The 23,162-nt window shown below is 33.9% G+C and overlaps 1 pseudogene; it reads left to right on the top strand.

Annotated features, from left to right (window-relative positions):
- Nucleotides 1-6,816: 6,816 nt before the first annotated feature.
- Nucleotides 6,817-20,557, top strand: LOC116137638 (annotated as a pseudogene).
- Nucleotides 20,558-23,162: the final 2,605 nt, after the last annotated feature.

The following is a 23,162-nucleotide window of genomic DNA, read 5'->3' as shown; positions in this document are numbered from 1 at the left end:
ATTCTGACTTCTATAGCTAGGGTCCCAATATTTGATTTATGTGCACGTTTCTTGACTTTTAAGGAGTAAAATTTCAAACTCTATATAATTGATGTGCATTTCTTAATATGCGTTTCCAATATGTTGAATTTGATAGCTAGCCCAATATGATGAAAAACCCACTTCTCTGATGAATCATCAATGACCTTGCTTTTCTCAAATGCTGATTCCGCACTGCAGGTATCTGTCAAAATACTCATAATACTACCGAGAGAAAATTATTGTGGGTAGGGTTTTAATATGGGAACTTTGTCTTTGTCTCACCCTGTTTAATTTACACAGTGAATTTTATGTAAAATATAATAAGAGATAAGCGACTTTTCAGGTATGTTTCACACCTTCCCAACGAAAGAACTCGATATAATCTCAACTCCAATTAATTGTCTATGAAATAAATAAATAAATCCTCTTTTTTCTTTTAAAACAAAAGGATATGATTAAGTAGCATCTGTAAAAGCACTTCAACCAATCAAATAAAAAAATTTGATTATTTTGTTCCAAACAGTTCTATGAGGGCCTCTTTCAGAACAGTTTACTAGCTACATCTAAAAAGAAAAGCTTAAATCAAAAGATAATTTAAATGATTAATTGCTTATAGTTACACCTACTGACTTTTCTAATCAGGAAAGGTGGATCATAGTTTAAATGTGTTTCAGTTATTAGTTAACGATCTGATTATATAATTATACAGTAAGCGCATGATAATCTCCCATTTATCTGTGAAAATAGAATTTAATAATATATCCCCTCCTGTTTTATTTATTTATTTCTATAATTAACCCTAACACTGATGGAAGCCTGAAACGAGTGTTGTCTAATTATTAGCTTTTGATTAAATTTAGACTGATGAAGAAGAGCTAGCTGTATAATAATTAAAACCATGAACTCAAAATAGTAAATATAAAAAGCGGCGCTTACTTCTGATCACATTAAATCGTATATTTCAATAACCTATCAATGTTATCTGTCTGTTGGTAGTTCAACATATTTTTCTAGTTTAGAAAATGGTATGGTCTCCATTTAATCTTATTAAAACGTTTTATCTGATAAAAACCAGAAAGCAATGCGAAAAGCCATGATATGTTAATTCTCTGTGGAGATCGTCAAGGAAACATGGAGTCATGTCAAAATGTGTTAACATGCAAGTTCTAATGTAAAATGTGATCCACAACGTCGCAAAATACTTTGCTGCCACAAAACTAATCTAAAATGTCATCGAGCTGGCAATTCGAGGGACATATATATACACATGATAATTGACTTTTCATTCACTTACATATGCTTAATTAATTTAAGTCAACCATGGTTGTTTTGATTTGGGAAGAGAGTACAGACGCAGTCCGTACAAAATATGAAGAAATAATATTGGAAATATAAACAAAAAAAAAAAACAATTAAGTTCGAATAAAATTTGTTGACATGTGAATAATGATACGCACCATATTTAGAAGATTGGAAATATTTGATACGACCTAAGTATGAATAGTGTAGCTAGATTTATTTCATTTCGTTTATATGTTGATTTGTTATATTTGACTTCCTTACATATCACTGTTAAAATTGTATAAATTGTACAAACTTTTACATAAAAGATATAAAATACAAAAAAGTATTCCTCTATTCTTTTCTTTCAAGGCATACTCTACAACCGAGTGTTGCTTCTCTTGCCTCTCCAGAATTATTCTAGGCATTCTTTGACAGTTCAACTGCTTTATTGCCACTCCAATCCTAACTTCTTACATGGTATCAGAGTCAAGTTCCTTAGCCAGATCCTCTTCTTGTTTCTCAAGTTCACTAATCCATTGCCTCTCCGCTGTTATTGGTTTCCCTGCAAAACAGATCCTAGGATTAGTTCATTAGAAAATGGATTCAAACCAGAACCCAACAACAAACCCAATAAAGCCGATTACACCAGAAATGGGCCTTGACCCACATTCTCAAACCAACCCACATATACAGCCCAACCAGGAAAACCAAAGCAGCCCAAATACACAAACTAATCCAAATAACCAAAACAACCCAAATATGCAAACCAACCCAGATCCTCAAACCGGCCTAAACCCAAACACATATCCATTCGGGTTTTCGGGTCAAACTGGCCCAAACCCGTTTCCCTTTCAATTCCAAATTGTCCAGCCAAACGAGCGTCGACCAGAGCCTAGTGATCCCTTTTACTCCTCAACCTCCGATGAACAGGAACTTGTTCTGGTCAAACAAGTTCTCATTGGCACTGAAAACTATGCAACATGGGCTCGTGATTTTCGACGAGCCCTCATCACCAAGGACAAAGATGGCTACATCGATGGAACCGTTGTACCACCAGCTAATCCCTATCTCCACAAACACTAGACTAGATGTAATATGCTGGTTCGTTCGTGGATCAACAACTCCTTGACCTAGGAGGTTACTGCAGGTCTGCCGCCAACAAAGATCGCCAAGGAGCTCTGACGATTCATCAAGGAGATGTATAGATAGTTAGATCTGGCTAAACTATTCACACTTCTCAAGAATCTCGCCGAGATCAAGCAACACAACAACGCAGTCATAGTTTATTACAACTGCCTCTCTGCCGTGTGGAATGAACTCGATGTTGTCGCTGAACCCTTACGAGGATCACCAAAAACACTTCAGTAGTACAAAAGAATCAAAGAACATGACAAGTTAATTCATTTTTTAATCGGATTGAATGACAATTTTTTGCCCTTTCGAATGCAGATGTTGCCACCATTTCACCACCATCACTCTGTCGTGCCTATTAATTGGCCATCCAAGACGAGAGTCAAAGGCTGGCCTCCATGGAATCGCCAAAAATGGGTGATTCCATGGCTTTCGTTGCAAACAGGGAAGAAAAGAGGGAGGCGCGGCTAGGTTTTTCTAATGACAAAGAAAAGGAAAAAATTTTATATCCAGGGATGAATGACCCAGATTTGCCCAAGCAATCCAATGGCCAACAGGCAATCAACCAAGTTAGTGGGGTCAACAGTCAACCGGGTCAACCTTTGGGGAATTCATCCAATGGTAAATTTTTGAGCAATTTTTAGAATAAATCCAACGGACCTGGTTCATTCTGATCAAGTAAAAAAATGTACTGTGATTATTGTAAGAGAAGAAATCACAATAAGGAGACATGCTGAAAATTACATGGTCGTCCTAAAAACGGCAATCCAACCGCCAACAATGTGACTATCACCACCACATCCGGATCCGAAGCTCAACCACCATTGATCAAACCTAAACAAATTACTCAACTCATCCAGATGCTGAACCAAATGCCAACAGACAATGCTTCTACCAGTTATGCAGGTACTTCTTTCTGTTTCAGTAATTCAATTTCCTGTGATTTATGGATTATTGATTCAGGGACTAGTGATCATATAATTTGTGACCTGAAATATTTTCAAACACACACAAAAACCATATCACATCTATCTGTTAGAATGCCCAATGGTAGCATTGCTCCCGCCATTCATACAGGGGTTGTAAAATTAACTGAGGTCATAACTCTTAGAAATGTCATGTTCGTCCCTGCTTTCAACTTTAACCTTATATCTGTCTCAAGATTTTGCACAGATAATAACTGCATACTACAATTTCATCCTAATCTGTGTACCTTTCAGGACCCTTCGACTGGCAAACAAATGGCCTTTGGTAAGGCCCTCATGGTCTCTATTACTGGGAGCCTCTTTCAACTATTCTTAGTAATAAAGTCTCCTCTTGTAATGCCAATATTAATAAAAAATTTCTAATTTTGCATCAAAGATTGGGTCATAATGCATCTAATCCTTACTTAAATAGTCAAATTTGTCCCATTGCCAAGCAACAAAGAGTAAGATTTCCCATTAGCACATCTTCCACAAAACAACCTTTTAACCATCGTGGATGATTTCTCTTGCGAGACTTGGGTCTCTCTTATGTAATCCAAAGCCCAAGCCTTCAGTCACATCCTTAACTTCCTATTAATGGTCCAAACACAATTCAACACATGGGTTCAAAGGGTTGGAGTGACAATGCATTAGAATTTTTTAATAAACAGTGATCTTTCCCACGAGATCTTACATGAAAGTTCTTGCACTTACACCCCCAAAAAAATGGGGTTGTTGAACGTAAACACTGTCACCTTCTGGAAGTTGCCCGAGCCCTAAAACATCAAGCTTGTATCCCAGCCACCTTTTGGGGCGAATGTGTGCTCACTGCCACTTATCTCATTAATCGCATGCTTACACGGGTTATCGGAGGTAAAACTCCTTTTGAATTATTGTTTGGAAAAAAACCTGATATCAATCTCTTACGAGTCTTTGGTTGTTTATGTTACTCTACAATTGTGGGACCCCATGACAAGTTTGCTTCCCGTGCCAGGAAATGTATTTTTATGGGCTATTCTCTGCTCCAGAAAGGGTATCGTTTTTATGATCCTCAACTTAACAAATTTTTTGTTAGCAGAGATGTTGTTTTCCATGAGGAAACTTTTCCCTTCTCTGATTGTGACACATCCTCTCCTACACCATCGCCTGTACTGTTGGAGTCTCTACCTGACACTCCAATCACCATGGTTCCAGTTCCCATTGCTCAGCAGCCTTCTGACCCTTTGATTCTTCCTGATCAGCATGACAACCCTACCGACTCAGATGAGCCTTAGGAATCTCTCCATATCACTAAACTGTCCGATCAAGATCCATTTCCAACTGATTCTCCACCTACAGAGTCAATTCTCCACATTCTATCACTAGATGTTATTCCCTTATGATGGTCCTCCAAAGTTTCCAGACCCCTTGTATGGCAAGCCGACTACATATGTTCTCATGTGGAAGGTATTCCTTATCCCATATCCAAGTATGTGAGTTTTGACAGATTATCCCCTAGAAACAAATCCTTCATGAGTAATATTTCCACTGATCGAGAATCATACTCCTTTTCTGATGCCGTACAACATGATTGTTGGCGATAGGTCATGGAGGTAGAATTAAATGCTCTTGTTAGCAATCATACATGGGATCTTGTTTCCTGGACCTCACACAGGAAACCTATTAGTTGTAAATGGGTCTATAAAATCAAACATCAGGCTGATGACTCCATTGAACGATACAAAACTCGGCTACTTGCAAAAGGATTCACCCAACGGGAAAGCTTCGACTATCAGGAGACCTTTTCTCCAGTGGCCAAACATGTCACTATTCATGCATTCTTGTCTGTTGCTTCCCACAATGATTGGCCACTCCACCAGATGGATGTTCATAACGCCTTCCTTCATGGGACCTTGATGAAGAGATTTATATAGATATTCCTCTCGGCCTTTGCAATCAGGGGGAGAATCTTGTATATAGATTGCGAAAATTTTTATATGGCCTAAAACAAGCATCAAGGCAGTGGAATGCAAAATTTATGGAAACTCTCACAGTTATTGGATTCGCCCAATCCAAACATGACTATGCCCTATTTTCCAGACACAAGGGTAAGTCTTTTATCAGTCTCATTGTTTATGTTGATGACATTCTTATTACAGAAAACGATGAGAAGGCAATCACATAATTAAAGGAACATCTACACAGAACCAGTGGCGGACCTAGGATTTTTGCCCAAGGGGGGCCTCCGTGGCTCCGCCATTGTTTGTCAAACAACTAGTGAAAAATTAAAAAAAAAAATCATTAAACCTTAAACAAATAAAATAATATAATATAAATTATCTGAAAGAAAATAACGCAACAACATAATGCTTTACCATTTGAATAAATCTATGAGAAGCAAAACCTTAAGCAAATTATGTTGAAAATAACATTCAATTCATGAGGAAACACAAGAAAATTTTTATGTGGAAAAACGTCTTCAATTAAAGAGAGCAAAAGACCACGGGAATCTAATGATTCACTTAAATCCAATATAATTAAAAGAGTTTACAACAATCACAATCCACCAAAAATGTTCTACACAAATTTCTTATTTCTCCAATATTTTTTTTATTATAATATAAATTTTTATGACTTTGATCAGGCCTAGCATAAGCTAAAGTCAACCAAAACTTAAATTAAGTCAACGTTGCCTTAACTTTTAATATGAATTAATAAAAAAAGGGGAAATTTTTTTAGTATAAACATAGATAATAACTCAAACTTCTTTAATAATTTTAAGCAGCTAAACGGTGACGTTTGAAATGTAGGAAAGTTGTGGGTGAAGAATAACGTTCAGTAAAATGTTGTTAAGGTTTAATTTGGGAAAGCAGTAACATTCTTAAAGACAAAACACAAAACAAACTCACAAGATCCATGCCTTTTTCCATCAAATTAGAATAAAAAACCTCCAAAAAATAAGCATGATTCAACCCTAAAATAAACTAAAATGAAATGAGCAATACACATACCTAAAATTGAGAAAACAGAAAACGAAGCTAATTGTGGCACCTTGATGAGTGAAAGTTTCAACAATTTCAGTCTTCAAAAGTTTTAAGAACAAATAACATAGAGAAAGTGAAAGAGAGAATGAGAGAATAAAGAATTTCAGGGATAAAATCATAAAAAACAGATGGACGTAGAAAAGAATGGAGAGAGTTTTAAACTTTTACTATGATGTAGGCGTGAAATATATATATTGATAGCAAGTTTTTTATGAGTCTGGATATATGTATAAGATTTCTCATTTTTTTTTTTAAATCTGAAGATAGGCCTAGAGATATATATATTAATAGAATTTTTTTATGGGGCCTATATAAACATTTTTTTTTTTTTTTTAAATGTGTTGGGTTCACCCTTGCACAAAACATTCCACATTTAAGATCTAGGAGCACCAATGTTTTTCATGGGTATTGAGATTGCTCGCTCCTCAAAAGGAATATCACTCAGGCAACGGAAGTATGTGCTGGAACTCATTTCAGATTCAGGCCTAGCAACATGCAAACCAAGCATCGTTCTTATGGAACAGAATGCTAAACTCACCACAAAAGAACATGATGAGAAAAATCAGAATTCTGAGTTAGATCCCTTATTATAAAATAGTTCCAGTTATCAGCGACTCGTCAGAAGGCTCATATGTCTCACAATGACGCGGCCAGACATTAGCTACACAGTTCAAATTCTCAGCCAGTTTATGCATGCTCCAAAACAATCCCACGTGAATGTAGCAATTAAGGTACTTAAGTATCTAAAAGGTTGTCCATGGCTAGGACTTCTCTTACCTAGAAATGGAGATATGAATATCACAGCATACTGTGACTCAGATTGGGGTTCATGCCCAATGACAAGAAGATCTCTCACTGGTTTATGTATCAAACTTGGAGAGTCACTCATCTCGTGGAAAACAAAGTAGCAAACCATTGTTTCACTCTCATCAGTAGAGGCCGAGTACAGAGCCATAGCCAAAACTACATTTGAGATCACATGGATCCTTGGTTTACTAAAAGATTTAAATCTACAAGTGGAAACACCAGTCAAACGATATTGTGACAACAAAGTAGCAAACCTAGTCTTCCATGAAAGAACAAAACATATAGAGATTGACTGCCATTTTGTCAGAGATAAAATACAGGAAGGAATGATTCAAACGGAACACATCTAGACTACAGAGCAACCAGTAGACATATTCACAAAACTGTTATGTCAAAGACAACATTCACATTTACTAGGCAAGCTTGGAGTTTATGACATTTATAAACCACGAGCTTGAGGGGGAGTGTTGACATGTGAATAATGATACGCGCCATATTTAGAAGATTGGAAATATTTGATACGGCCTAAGTATATATAGTGTTGCTGGATTTATTTCATTCGGTTCATATGTTGATTTGTATTTATTTTTGTATATTTGACTTCCTTGCATATCACTGTTACAATTGTATAAATTGTACAAACTTTTACATAAAAGATATAAAATACAAAAAAGTATTCGTCTCTTCTTTTCTTTTCGAGCATACTCTGCAACCGAGTGTTGCTTCTCTTGCCCCTCCAGAATTCTTCTAGGCATTCTTCAGCAGTTCAACTGCTTCTATTGCCACTCCAATTCTAACTTCTTACAAAAGTAAATACATTAGGTATTTATATATTTATCTATACATAATCACTTGGGATGCTTCACAAAAACACTATACTTTATAAGACACTTGAATTTAAGAGTATTCACAACCAATGTTCTGAAACCTGGCCTGGTCCAACTGGTTTAACTGGTCAAATTGGGGACCAGGGCCTTCTCCAAGCTGGGTTATCCCTGTCCAATGTTTCAAAATCATCGCCGACCACTTCTGGCCATTTTTCAGCGCCTTTTATCCCCTCCCACTCACCCCCCACCCTTACCTGACCATCGCCAATCCCCTAGTGTCAATAACGATTGGAATCTGGGTAAAAAAAATCAACCTAATCGTGGTAGTATATGCGAATCACAATAGGTGAACGGGGGGCTACTAAGTGGCGAGGTTAGAAGGGGTTTTGTAAAGTGGAGGCCGATGGTTCAGGTGGCAATGTTGGATTGATTTTTGGCTGCTGGAATCAGCTAGAAATTGGCCTAGGAAAACAAAACCCTAAATGCATGGTCAAATAGCAAGGGCGTGTTTGCTAGATTTCAAACTTATAAGGACTTATGCGAATTTATCAGGGTTGTGTTTGCTAGACTTCAAACTTGTTGCATCACCAATCAAATTGTCGGTCAGAGTGGTCAACCCGGGACCCAACCCCTTGACTGAGTGACACCTTGGGTTGGGTATCTGAACACTACTCACAACCATTAAACGTCCTTTCAATAACTAAAACTATGTGTCTATTTTCATATATAGTATTTTTCGAAATTGGTAAAAACATTGTTCTTTTAGATTATAAAGCAAAAAGATTCAATTCTACATACCCTATAAATAAAATTTAAATTATTTAAAATTATTTTGTAAAAAATCACTTATCAATAAACTTACTTAAAAGTTTCTCTTGCATTAATCGATTTTGATGTCCAGCAACCTATTCGTTCCATCGATTAATTTGATTATCATAAGGGTTTCTAGCTACCTTCAGTTATCTTCTTTAACCTCCACCCAAAGGAGTGAAGGATATAATTATAACAAAAGTATTGTAAATTAAAACTTTAGTCTTTACTTAATTCTCATTATAATGGGGGAGTTCATTCTCTTTGTCCTCTTCTTCTTCTTTTTCTTCTTCGCTATTAAACTGTTAGAGAAGCTTATAAATTTAATATTTGAAGTAACGTGACATGACATGACATGATATGATATAAGCAAGCATTACTGAATGTCTTAGTAGCAGGGGCGGACCCCCTAATTGGGTTTTATTTTTTTTATTTTTAAAATTTTTCAATTTTGCCCCATAACAAAATTACATAAACTAAATTAATTAAAAATTTTGACTTTTTATAATAATATCTTTCCCTTTTTTTCCCCAATCCAACTTTTTCTCTTGCCCCAATCCCTAACTTTTTCTTTTGCTCATCGTGCCCCACTCCATCTCTCCAAACTCCAATCCTATTTTTCCTTACCCAGCCCAGCGTGCCACACTCCATCTCTCCAATCCTATTTTTCTCTTCACCAACGCCCATCCCAGCGTGCCTACCACTCAATTGAAGAATCTCCACTGTTTTCAGAATATATTTAACAGTAAGAATATTTGTTGATTTCTTTTTTTTTACTTGATTCAATTATTGAGTTTTGTTAATTATTTTCATTTAAGTTCTCTAGAATGTCCTTTATAGTGTTGTGCTCATGGGTAATTTTGATTCACTTTCACTATGTTTTCTTAAGCACCTATAGAATTTTTTTTCTTCATAAATGGTGAGACTGTTGGCATGTTGTTGTAGTTTTGTGCTTGGTTGGCTGCTACTTTTTATCTTCTAAGGTTATTTTAATTTATTAGCTGCCAAGTAAGAGCAGAAATGAATTGTTGACTTATTGTTCTTGTATCAAGAACAAAACCCTAATAAAGAAAATTAATCTTATTGGAAAAAAATGATGAACCAAAAAAAAAAAAAAAAAAAAAAAGATTAAAGCTTTTAGAATTAAATTTCTTTTGTTGTTTTGATTTATACATTAGAATGAATTTATGTCATTCAAACTATATGTAACTTCAGATCATGAATATGAGATTAACAATAATATCAATTGAAATTAAGGTGCTATTAGCTGAATTTACATGTGTTTACCTAAGGTTTAATGGCTTGTAGATAGGGCGGACCCGCCCTTGGAGTTCGGCCAGTTCTACCCTCACATTAAAAAAAAAAAAAAAAAATTGTTTGTATAGCCCCATAAAAAAATTCTATTAATATATATATATTATATATATATATATATATATAATATATATATATATATATTATATATATATTATATATATATATATATATATATATACCATCTTCAAATTTAAAAAAAAAATGAGAAATATTATACATATATCAAGACTCATAAAAAACTTGCATTAATATATATATTTTACGCCTACATCATATTAAAAGTTTAAAACTCTCTCCACTTTTTCTACATCCTAATGTTTTTTATGATTTTATCCCTAAATTCTTTATTCTCTCATTCTCTCTTTCACTTTCTCTATATTATTCTTCTTAAAACTTTTGAAACTGAAATTGTTGAGCTTTCACTTATCTAGATGCCACAATTAGCTTCGTTTTCTGTTTTCTCAATTTTAGGTATGTGTATTGCTCATTTCATTTTAGTTTATTTTAAGGTTGAATCATGCTTATTTTTTGGAGGTTTTTATTCTACTTTGATGGAAAAGACATGGATCTTGTGAGATTGTTTTGTGTTTAAAAATGTTCATGCTTTCCCAAATTAAACCTTAACTATATTTTACTAAACATTATTCTTCACCCTTCACCCCCACTTTCCTACATTTCAAACATCACTGTTTAGCTGCTCAAAATTATTAAAGAAGTTTAAGTTATTATCTATGTTTATACTAAGAAAATTTCCCCTTTTTTATTAAATTCATATTAAAAGTCAAGGCAATGTTAACTTAATTTAAGTTTTGGTTGACTTTTCTTAGCTAGCCTGATCAAAGTCTGAAAATTTATATTAATATCTTTAAAGCAAAAAATAAAAAATAAAAAATTGGAGTAATAAGAAATTTGTGTAGAACATTTTTGGTGGATTGTGATTGTTGTAAACTCTTTAATTATATTGGATTTAAGTGGATCGTCAATTTTTGTGGTCTTTGCTCTCTTTAATTGAAGAGGTTTTTCCACGTAAAATTTTTCTTGTGTTTTCCTCGTGAATTGAATGTTATTTTCAACATAATTTGTTCAAGGTTTGCTTCTCATAATTTATTCAAGTGGTAAAGTATTGTGTTGTCATTTTTTTTTCTTTCTGATTATTGATATTATATTATTTCATTTGCTTAGGTTTGGTGATTTTTTTTTAATTTTTCACTAGTTGTTTGATAAACAATGGCGGAGCCACGAGGCCCCCCTGGGAAAAATCCTGGGTCCCCACTGCTTGTAGATCAAGCATTTTTTGAAATACTATTTATTTTTGAGCTCTTGTTTGATTTCTTTACGGCAATTTAAGTTCATTTATTTACTTTCATGTTTAAAATTATTATAAATGCTAGTTTAGTTTATATTGAGCCTATATATAATTTATTTATTCATTTTTTTTATCAGTAATAATATATTGTTGTTTTGAATAGTATGGAGAGATATTTCAAAGGAATCACAATGATCTTGTCATCTCAACAAGAGAAATATTGATGATTCAAGAAAAAATATGGATGTTGATTTGCGAGATCTTCCTATGGATCTAGGTTTACGTCCCCAGATTTGATTAGATCCTAATATTCAAGATCAAATCCGAAGAGTATTTGAAAAGGTGCCTTGTCAACCTAAAGCCATGAGTTTCTTTTTAGAGATTTTGGTGATTTTCAAGAAGATTTGTTGTTTCTTAGTTTGATGATTTGATCAATGTTGAATAGTATAGCGAAAGACGCAGGATTTTGTCTTTGTTGTTATCTTTTTAGGTTAATGTTGGTGATAAGGGGTGGTTGCCACTTTGTGGTCAGGCTCTGTTTTAAAAACCGGACCGGACCGGCCGTCGACCGGACTGTTAGCTTCTCCGGTCCGTTTAGGTCTCAGGGGTTTTTTGAATTTTAAATTGAGGGTTACTTGTATTTTAATGGGTATTTTGAGATATATCAAAAATTTAGGGTTAATTGTAATTTATTGGGGCATTTTGGAATAAATAAAAATTTTAGGGACCAATTTAAACTTTTTTAGGAAATTTTTGTAATATATTGAAATTAAGGGTTTAATATGTATTTTTTAAAAAAAATATTGCTGACGTCATCGGTCCAACCAGCCGGTCCAACCGGTTGGACAATTGAACCGTGACCCGACAGCAAAACGGTTTGCCCTCCGTCCGGGTTTTAAAACAATGGTCAAGGGTTTTCAAATTAGAAAGAAAGAAAGATTGAATGTTTATGCTAGAAGTGCTGCTCATAAACAAGCTCGAAGATGTGTGAATCATTATTGAATCAAGACCACACATTCAGACATTTTTTGATAGACCCTTCTAAAGCACGAATTGAGTACCGAACTTGTTTAAATGCTACAGTTGACTGTGTTTGTTATCTTCTAAGGCAGAACTCCCATTTCGTGGTCATGATGTCCTCATTCAACAACCAAGGGCATTTTCTCGAGCTTTTACGACTTTCTTGCTATCATAATGAGGATGTCTATGTTGTTGCTTTCAAGAATGCTCTGACAATCTCAAATTAACTCACCTAGATTTAGAAAGACATTGTAAGTGCGACTGCAAGTGAAACTGTAAATGTTTCATTAGAGATTAGGAGATTCATTATTCTCTATATTGATTGATAATCTGATATCTCTACAGAAACAAAATGGCTATTGCTTGCATTATGTTAATAACATGTTGTGGCGTGTTTTGTAGGTGTTGAACACGTTACCAGTACTACAGCTCTCTCACTCAAGATGACACTTGACAAATTTTTTTGTAGGCATGGGTTGATTTTTTCTGACTGCGAGGACAAGTTTCTGATGGAGCTAGTAATATGCAGGAGAATTTAATGGTTTGAAGACACTGATTTGAAAGAGTATATGTGCTTATTATTTTATTGTTTTGCCCATCAACTCTAGTTGGCTCTTGTGGCTTTAGCAAAGAACAAGATGATGTTAATGATCTCTTTAATATTGTGGCGATTATAGTTAATATTGTTGCTGCTTCACACAACGTTGCAATATTCTTAGAATAAGCAAGCTAGTAAAGTTATTGAAGCTCTTTCTAATAGTGAATTCAAGTGGAAAGGGCCCAATCAAGAGATAACTCTGAAACTTGGCGTTGATACATGTTGAAGTGCGCTTAGGGTACTTAATGAGCATAATCTTGCTGTTCTCATCCATTATCGATGTTCTTGAAATTGTGGCAAAAGATGGAACAAACCCGAGCAAAGATTCGAGCAAGAAATATTTAAATTGTAGCAATTATTTGATTTTGTGTTTGTCTATTTAGATGAAAGATTTACATGCTTTACAAATGAACTTTCTCAACACTACAAAGAAAATATCATATTCTAAATGCTATGAATTTGTTGAAGTGTGTAAGCAAGCCTTACAATTGATGAGGATAGTGGATGGGAGAATTTACTTAGCAAAGTTTGTTCTTTTGGCCAAACGATATTGAAATTCCAATATGGATGATAAAATTTTATTCAGGGCAATCACAACGGAAGACTAAAGATTACAATGCATTATTACCGCATTGAAGTATTTTATAGTGTCCTAGATATGCAGCTTCAAGAGTTGAATAATCGTTTTAATGAGTAACACTGAATTACTTATTAGTTTGGCAGCTTATGTCCAAATGAGATTTGTTTCTTTTGATAAGCAAAAATTGATGCACCTTGCTGAACTTTATCTAGAAGATTTTTTTACTTGAACTCATGGCACTTGATTCTCAATTTGATATTTACTTGGATATACGTTCTAATGTCAATTATGGAATTGAATGAGATTGAGATCTTGCAAGATGATGGTTGAAACTAAGAAGATAAAGTATTTCCATTAGTTCATCGTTGATAACATTAGCATTGATTTTACCGTTGCCACGCTAGTGTAGAGAGAGCATTTTCGCAATGAATGTTGTAGAGGTTTGCGAAATATAATGAGTGATCAATGGTTGAATGGTAGTTTAGTTATGTATATAGAGAAATATGTATTTGATAGTTTTGATAATGAAGTCATTATACAATATTTTCAAAAGATGAAATCTCGTCAAGGACAATTATAATGCATTAGTTAATGACAATTTATTAATACAAATATTGTGTTCATTTTTATTTTATTTATGTTAATTGTTCTTTAACCTTTGACCCCCCTAAGTTTCATTCCTGGTCCGCCCCTGCTTAGTAGGGTTGTAAGTAATTAGGAAGACCCAATTAATGATATTTACGAGCAACCCTGAGGCCCAGAATGTAATGCAAAAGCACACCACACATAAATAGAAATTGTTCTGTTTACCATATGATTTTCTATGAAACTCGTCCTCAAAAGAAGAATCCAACTCATCAATGAATCGGATACCATATCTTCTTGTTCTGTCTACTTAGAAATTGAGGGTAGAGTTGTGAATAAGAAAGGGATGATTCCCAAATTGTGGATTAGGATGAATTCCTTTACTTCGCCTTTCAATTTCAATCCCACTATACATTATTGCAAGTTGTAGGGGGGTGGAGGCAAACATCAAGGTTGGACTGTGATTGAAATATAAAAGACACTCTTCTTCATCTTCAACTTAGAATTGCGTTAGGGTGGGTGGGTTTCAGCAGGCTTTTTCAGAATAGTCCCATGTCCTTTGTTTGTTCTCTTCCAGTACATCAGCCCACGGCCCACAAGGTAGCTCAAACCAACAAATTAATTATTTTTGGGATTATAACAAATTGATATAATTCATTTATCATAATTAATATCAAAGTTAATTGATTCCTTCATAATTGTTGTTTTATATATATATAATTTTTAAAGCAAAAGAGAAACCATTGAAATTTTGTTGCATCATGAAAGTAAAATTATGATTAACATTAATGATGTAGATTCTATTCAATTAATTTGATTGGATTAATTTAAACGCTGAGGTGCTTGTGGTTCAAGAATTTTGGTATTAAGAAATCTTATATTAATTGAGTTAGATTACCTTGAAGATTATTGGAAATCTTTAGAAAAATGTTTAATTTGTTGGAATAAATTAGTGAGTATGTTATATTAATATGTTTGGTTGGGGAATAAATTGGTGGATATATTATTTAAATACTAAATTTCCCCTTTTTAAAATTATTAAATTATTTTTATTATTAACTTTTGAATAATTCTTTTAACCCCCAACATTTCAGATTTAGCTAAAATATCCCAACTTATCAAACTTTGATTTATAACAAAATCACCCCCCGCACCCCAAGCCACTGCCTCTCACCGCCTTTTGTCCATCGAAAGTTGCCGAAAGTAGTTGAAAATCACCGAGAGTTGCCAGGAGGCTCTGATATGGCATTTTCTAGCTCAGCCATATGATGGTCGAATGTCATATCAAAGTAGATCTGTTCGAAAATGGCCAGATCTATTATAAGCCAAAATAGATTTGGCCATTTCCCGGCTAGATCTACTTCGATATGACAGTTTTCTACCATCATATGGCCAGAAACGGCTATATTAATCCCCTGGCGACTTCTAGCGGCGGCCGACGATGGTTGCTAGCTGTTGATAGGTGGTTGGGTGCGGTGGTGGTATACAATTTGTTTTGAATTCAAGGATACTTTTGTCAAAAAACTTAATTAAACAATAGTAAAATTGTAAAAGCCAGATTACTATAATTTATTTAAAACAAGGGTATTATTGTTTAAAATTTTATTAATAGAGATAAAATTGTAACAAAAATAAGATAACAAGTAATCTTACAATACCTAAGAGATAAGGTTATCAGTTAACTTCAATATTACCAACAGTAACCACTATTGGTATTAGAAGATTACCGGAATCTTTTTAATTACTTGAAAACAAATGTGGTAATCAAGTAATATAAGATGACATAACCTCAGTAATCCTATATAACCCTAAACCAAATTTCCCCTCAATTTTATTATCTCTATAAGTAAGTTTAATTTACTTAGTGTAATCAACATTTTAATGTACAGAAACTGTTTAACTTACAACCTCTTTTGTGAATTTTTCTTACAAACCTGATGTGAAATGTAATTGTATCAATTCTAATAGGTTTTACTTGATTCTACTTTAATAATTATAATTGATAAATTATGAAATATCAAGTTTATGATATAATATTAGCTGTTAATGTACTAACAGATGAGAATGAAATTTCCAGTGAATTCTTATGTTTTGACTTTGTCAACATAACTGACTGGTTTGACTGTACGTGGTAATTGACTAAAAGGAAACTTTGCATGGACGGTTAACAAAGCACGTGAAACACGTGCAACTCTGCCCCACGTTTGCCAATTTTTCTCTCTTTCTTTCATTTTGTCAATGTAAAATCTAAATCAAAACGCTCTGATAAATCGTGAACTCACGTGACCATACTTTTGCGACGTAAGTACCGCACGTGTACGATGTAAAAACTGATGATAACCGTATGCATACATTTTCCATCAACCACATTTTGTTTCTTCTTTATCTTAAGTTATTATTAATGAAATTAGTTTTACTTGGATTAAAATTCAAATTATTATTATAAATTATTATAAAACTAAAAAACTGAGCATTAAAGTTTCTATAATATATACAGATCCTTAATATTTTATTTAATTGCATGTACAGACTACATATAAAAATTAAAACCTACCAATACATTTTCTACTAAAAAATTGGTAAATTTTAATACAATAAACAGAGTCAACTGACCATACCAATTATACTAATTAAAAAACAGCCAGACTATTACTATTGAAATTTTTTGACAGACAAACAGGTACAACCTCATTCAATTTGTTTTGTTAATATTCCAACTCCTCTGCCAAAGCTTAATTAATCCTATCAACCCCATGTGCACCTCTCTCTTTCATTTTTCATTTCCAAAGTTTTGTAACTAGTGCAGCTAATATCACCTCCATTTCAACCATCAGATTGCTGTAATACAGTCAATAATCTTGGTGACCAATTACACATGGTTGTTTGAATTAGTTTTGAAAAATATGCAGAAAAAAGCCATCCGAATGTTGGGGTGTATACATTTATGAGGGCAAACCCTATTTCTCAAACTTTTGGGAAAAAAAATTAATATTTTTGTTTGTATTATTTTCAAAAAAGTGTATCCAATCCCAAGGTACACATTGATCAATCATCAAACACACTCAAAATTATTCGTGTACGTAAGGCAAGCCAACGTTTATTTAAATTGTAAAAGAAAAACAAAAAAATCTTTTGATCAAAAAAGGTGAAGGGTGTGATGGTGTGTGAACGAAAGAAGTTGAAAAAAATGGCAGAAAAGTTGAGGAAAGGGCTCAACCTTTGACCGGGGAACAGGGAAATCCACACTTTTTGAAAAATAAGGACTGTACTGTGTGTATTTATGTATTCTGTTTTTTTTTCTTACCAAAATAAGAATGGCCATGGGGTTTGTGTTGTATGTAAACTGTCACACGCAAAGAATGGATATAGTGTCGGTTCTGATTAATTAAATTTAATGTCTTCTGTTTTAAGGATTCGATTGGATTGGATTTGACTTCCTTTGTACTCAGATAGGGACCCTCGCTTTGACTATTTTTCTGCCTGTGCCCTATATAGCTTAACAACCTATGCTCTTTAACATTTTTCTCATTTTTTTATTTTTTAAATTTTCATAATCAGTGTCTGAGTCAGTTTTCATGTATTTTAGTTAATCCTTTGAATTCTATAATTATAAAAGTTCTAATAACTATTCCTGTTAGTGACATAGGATTTAAATTTAGAAGATCATGTTAGATCCACTTTTACTCTTTTACTATGAAGAACTTGAATTTGAAGATCACCTTAGTATCATTTTCTCATAATATTCTTAAGGCCACTGATTCCAATCTTTTCAAGGTAAAATTTAGAAGTATAGAATTGGAATTGACGCAGGGGGTGACTGATCAAAATATTATGTGAATGCAAACTGAAATAGATGTATAATAATAATAATTATTAATCATACAATGTGAATTAGAGTTTTGATTAAAAGGAAAGTGATAAGTAATCAAATATTAATGGTGGGATGCATGTGCAATAGAGACCTTTGCTTTATATTGATATGATTGAGAACGAATGAGTGCATAGAAATTCTAAGCTTTTTTTTTTTTTTTTTTCCTTAATTTAATTTACAATAATACTGATACAACTATACTCGTCCTGCAACCTCTCTACTCATTGGTTAATACATTAATATATAGCAATGAAATGACATGATGGGAATATATACAAACCTAAATCATAATGTTGCTTATGTACATTATTATTTTATACGCAGTATTTTAAAAGCTAAATCTTCACTGACCTTCCCTATCGTTTTTTTTAATTAATAACATTTAAAAACTTTGGCTAAAAATTAATATTTTGAACTTAAAAGGGTCTTTATAACCACCACTGGATAGCCTGATGATAAAAACAAAAAGATGTTTCATGAGTTTCTAGTTCGGTCTCCATAAGCCCTAATAGGGTGACCATTGAGAGCTTACCTGGTCTTCAACTTTAGGTTATCAAAAGATTATTTAAGTGTGTATAAGCTAGTCTGGAACACCTCCAATCACCAAAAAAAAAAAAAAAAAAAAAAGGTCCCCGCATTTTATGTATTTTCAATAAGTAGCATACTGATATATTTTAAGATTGTAAAATGTGTATGCTAGTTTTCTTCTTAGTACAATTATGTTAATAAGAAACACGTGTTATTAATTGAGTAGAGAAATTAGTTAAACTCAAATCAATTAGATGATAAATTTGCATCATTAAAATTAAATGGTGATTATGATTTAGTTTTGGTCCCCTACCAGCTTGATTCCTAAATCTGTAAGCTCCTATCATTCATGGTAGATAGCCGTCCATTCTATACATCCCCCCTGTTTAATACCACTAGCCACTACTACTAACCCATACATAAAAAATAAAAATAAAAGCTTACAATATCGAGACACTTCAATGTCAACAAATTCAGTGGGAACCTGAGAGAAATTTCCACCAACTCGTACATAACTTTGCTCAGACTTCACACCTTTAAAAATTCCTTCAACCACTTTTCTTCTCTTTTAAGCTCCCTTCTTGTCTCTCTCTACCACCTCCCCATTTAAGTCTTCTGGGTTTTTCTCTCTGTTCATTTCCTTCTCTTCTCCCATTTGTTGTTTTCTTTCCTTCTTTGTTGCTAAGCATTTTCTTGTTAATGGTCACTATTTGTAATCTTCATTTATGTTTCTCTTTGTTGTGTGATTAGCTCTGTTTATCTTTGGTGTTCAAATCAAACATTCCATTCATTCTCATGGATCTTGTATAAACACTACATGATCCATGGCGCAGAAACTCTTTCTCCGATTACAACCCAAGTAGCTCGATCTTTGGCTCACATTTACATTCCTCAGGTACCAGTTTTCCCATTATAGCCATTGCCATTATAGGAATCTTAGCCACGGCTTTCTGCTAGTGAGTTACTATCTTTGTCATCAAATGCTGCCTCAATTGGCACCGTATTGATCTCTTAAGGCGATTCTCTTATCCGAGGGGGAGGACCTGAAGACCCTTTAATGGCGTACTCTCCAGCCATGGAAGCTCGAGGGCTAGATGAGTCTGTGATAAGGTCATTGCCCATATTCACATACAGTAAAGGCGTCAACACAAAGAACTGGAAAAGAAACTTTTGCGAATGTGCAGTCTGTTTGAGTGAGTTTCAGAAGATGAGAAGCTAAGGATAATACCAAATTGTAGCCATGTTTTCCACATTGATTGCATCGACGTTTGGCTTCAAAGCAATGCAAATTGCCCACTTTGCAGAAACAAGTATTTCACCCACAACAAGATTCCCCATTGAGCGAATTATCGCACCCAGTTCCACTCCACAAGATCCAAATCCATACCCTGAAAATGTCGTAAGCAGCGATGAGGATTATGTGTGATTGAACTCGGTACTCACACTCTGTGGATCAACGTTGCTTGCAACACAAGAAAGATTGAATTCGGAGAATTATCAGGCGTTCAATTAGTCCTCCTTTGCCACCGCGAAAGTTAGAACAGAACTCGTTCATAAAAGGGCGAGGAAGTTTCATAAGGTGACGAGTATGGGAGATGAATGTATTGATATTAGAGACAAAGATGAGCATTTGCAATAGACCCATTAGAAGATCATTTTCATGGACTCATCAGCTGATCCCAAGTTCTATTCAGCAATTCAGCAGCTTTTCAACAAAACAGGCAAGCAGCGAAGTCAGCCCCATTGAAGGTTGCAGTAACAGAGTTAGAAGATCTTTCTTTACCTTTGGTCTGGCAGGGGATCCAAAGTGCAGTTCTACCAGTTCATTTGGAGCCATGAAAGAAACATTAAATTTATTAGTCTTTTTTTTTTTTTTTTTTTTTTTTTTTGTTTAACAAGAGATTTTAGCTGTGTTAGAAGCTGTAAATTGGCGATATAGTTATTTCAACTGAAAATTTTTATTAGTAATTTTTATTTGAATTGGTTAGAGGCTGGTCCAGTGTATTCTCAATGACTTACAGCCATTATTGTGAACATCATTGCAGAAACTAGCACTTTTCTTTTCTTTATGAATAGAGATTGATTACTTTCTTTTCTCTGATTGAATCTACTTTGTCTTATTGTTGGTCTAGAGACTCTAGACAGACGAATTAAGGGTTTTACAGAAGAAAACAAATTCCCACACCCCCCCCCCCAAAACAATTACATTGATTTTGGTGTCAAGGGGGTCTTTTTCAATTGAAACAATCATATTGCCGCCAACTTCTACTCCCAAATTAATAATGGTGGTGTCTGTAGATAAGGTATGTTTGGTGATGGTTGGTAATGGTCACTTGTTCTATGTAACTACCTACAGTATTTCCAGCCTGTTGGAATCGATTATTTTTCTATAAAACAAAATTTTCAAATAATCATTAAGCACCTCTCATATGCGAAGTCAACCTCTTTTTTTTTGGAATCCTGAATGGTCCTATTGCAACTCTCAAGATGCTTCAACAATGAATCAGTATTTTGAATCAACTGATAGTTTACCTGGTCAATTCAAGGAGACAAAGTCTCTGTCAAAGCTTGTTTAGTATATATTTCTTACCCTGCTTGAATGCAGGAATGATATGGAGGAGATCAGTTGCAAATGAACTGTTGGATGATTCGAAACCTTGTGACAAACAAGGATGCAGCTTTCTTCAAGGTTTCAAAATATGTGTAGAAAATATGTCTTTCAAATAGTCAATCCCTGAAATATGATTCTGAATCCGTAATCTTCGCAGACACAATCTCTGAATTTTCTTTTAAGTTCCTATGAATCCCAAACCCAATAATCTTTTAAAATTTATATAACTTCAAACTTATTAGATTGAATTATTATTAAATTCATTTGCATTACAATTTTCAAATGTAAAATCAACCATTTGTGGGCCCCGTCTTGCAAATTTATAAATGCAAGGTGTGGCTAAAGACAAGTATTAATTGATGGAACAAGTTGCATAGTACTCTAAAATAAAAAAAAAAATATTAGGTAAATGAAGTTGAATAAAACTAATACTCACACTTTAAACTCAACTTCCAATTTATATTTCTTTTGGAGTATTATATGTGTGGTGGTGTTTATGTCAATTTACGCATACCTCAACTAATTTCTTAAAACTCTGAAATTATAGGTTGAGTAAGAGTTTCAGTAGTTATTCCTATTAGCATCCGAAGAACTCAATCTCAAGATTTCTTGATTGGAGTATCATATCGTTTCAATTTATTTGGCAATCCTAAGGGGGTTTTGGCTTAGAGAATGTTAGATTACTGGAATATTAGATTACTAAAAGTTAGATTACCTTGAAGATTACTGTGAATCTTTAGGAAAATGTGTTTGGTTAATTAGTGGGTATGTTATATTAATATGTTTAGTTGGAGGAATAAATTGGTGGGTATGTTATTTAAATTACTAAATTGTCCTCTAATTAAATTTATTATATTATTTTTTTTAATATTGTTATTATTTGGATTATTATAACCCTCCTGCATTTAAAAACTTAGCAAAAACAACCCCATAATAAAAGTTTGGAAAATCAACAAAGCACCCCCACCAACCTAGCCACTACTGGCAACCACCGTAGGTGGCCGACAGTTGGCAACCTAACGGTGCACGGAAGGCAGGAAATGGCCTTCGTGCGTCGTATGGCCATTTCCGGCTAGAGATCTGGCCGGAAATGGCTAGACGTGACAGATTTGGCCGTTGACGGCTAGATCGACGGATTAGGCCTTTGATGGCCAGATCTGGTCGGAAATGACCATATTGGCACACAACGACCATTTTCAGCCTTCCGTGCACTGTTTCGATTGCGATTGGCCGCGGCGATGGTTGCCGGCGATAGGCGGTGGCAGGTGGGTGGGGGTGGTGGCTTGGGTGGGCTGCAATTTGTTTTGAATTCACGGGTAATTTTTTCCAAAAAGTTAATTAATTGGGGTAAAATAGTAAAAACCATATTCATGTAAATAAATTTAAAAATAAGGGTATTATTGTCTTAAAATTTTATTAATAAGGGATAAAATTGTAATAAAAAAAGATTACCTTGGTAATCTTAGAATACATAAGAAAATGAAGGTAATCAGATTACCTTCAATATTATCTACAGTGGTTACGTATGATTACTGGGGTTAAGTCATCTTATATTATTTGATTATCATGTTTTGTTTATCAAGTAATATAAGATTCCGGTAATTTTCAAATACCAATAGTGGCTACTATTGGTAATATTGGAGATAATCTGATTATCTCCATTTTTTTAGGTATTGTAAGATTACTTGGATAGTTTTTTTTTTTTTTTTTTTTTTTACAATTTTATCCCTTATTAATAAAATTTTAAGACAATAATGCCCTTATTTTTAAATTTATTTACATGAATCTTGCTTTTACAATTTCACCCCATTTAATTATTTTTTTGGACAAAATTACCCTTGAAATCAAAACAAATTTCAACTTACCCAAGCCACCATC

The sequence above is a fragment of the Pistacia vera genome, unplaced genomic scaffold, assembly GCF_008641045.1.
Source record: "Pistacia vera cultivar Batoury unplaced genomic scaffold, PisVer_v2 Contig331, whole genome shotgun sequence".
NCBI classification, from domain to species: Eukaryota; Viridiplantae; Streptophyta; class Magnoliopsida; order Sapindales; family Anacardiaceae; genus Pistacia; species Pistacia vera.
Note: the sequence above shows the minus strand (reverse complement) of the source record. Positions and strands in the feature narration are given on the sequence as shown.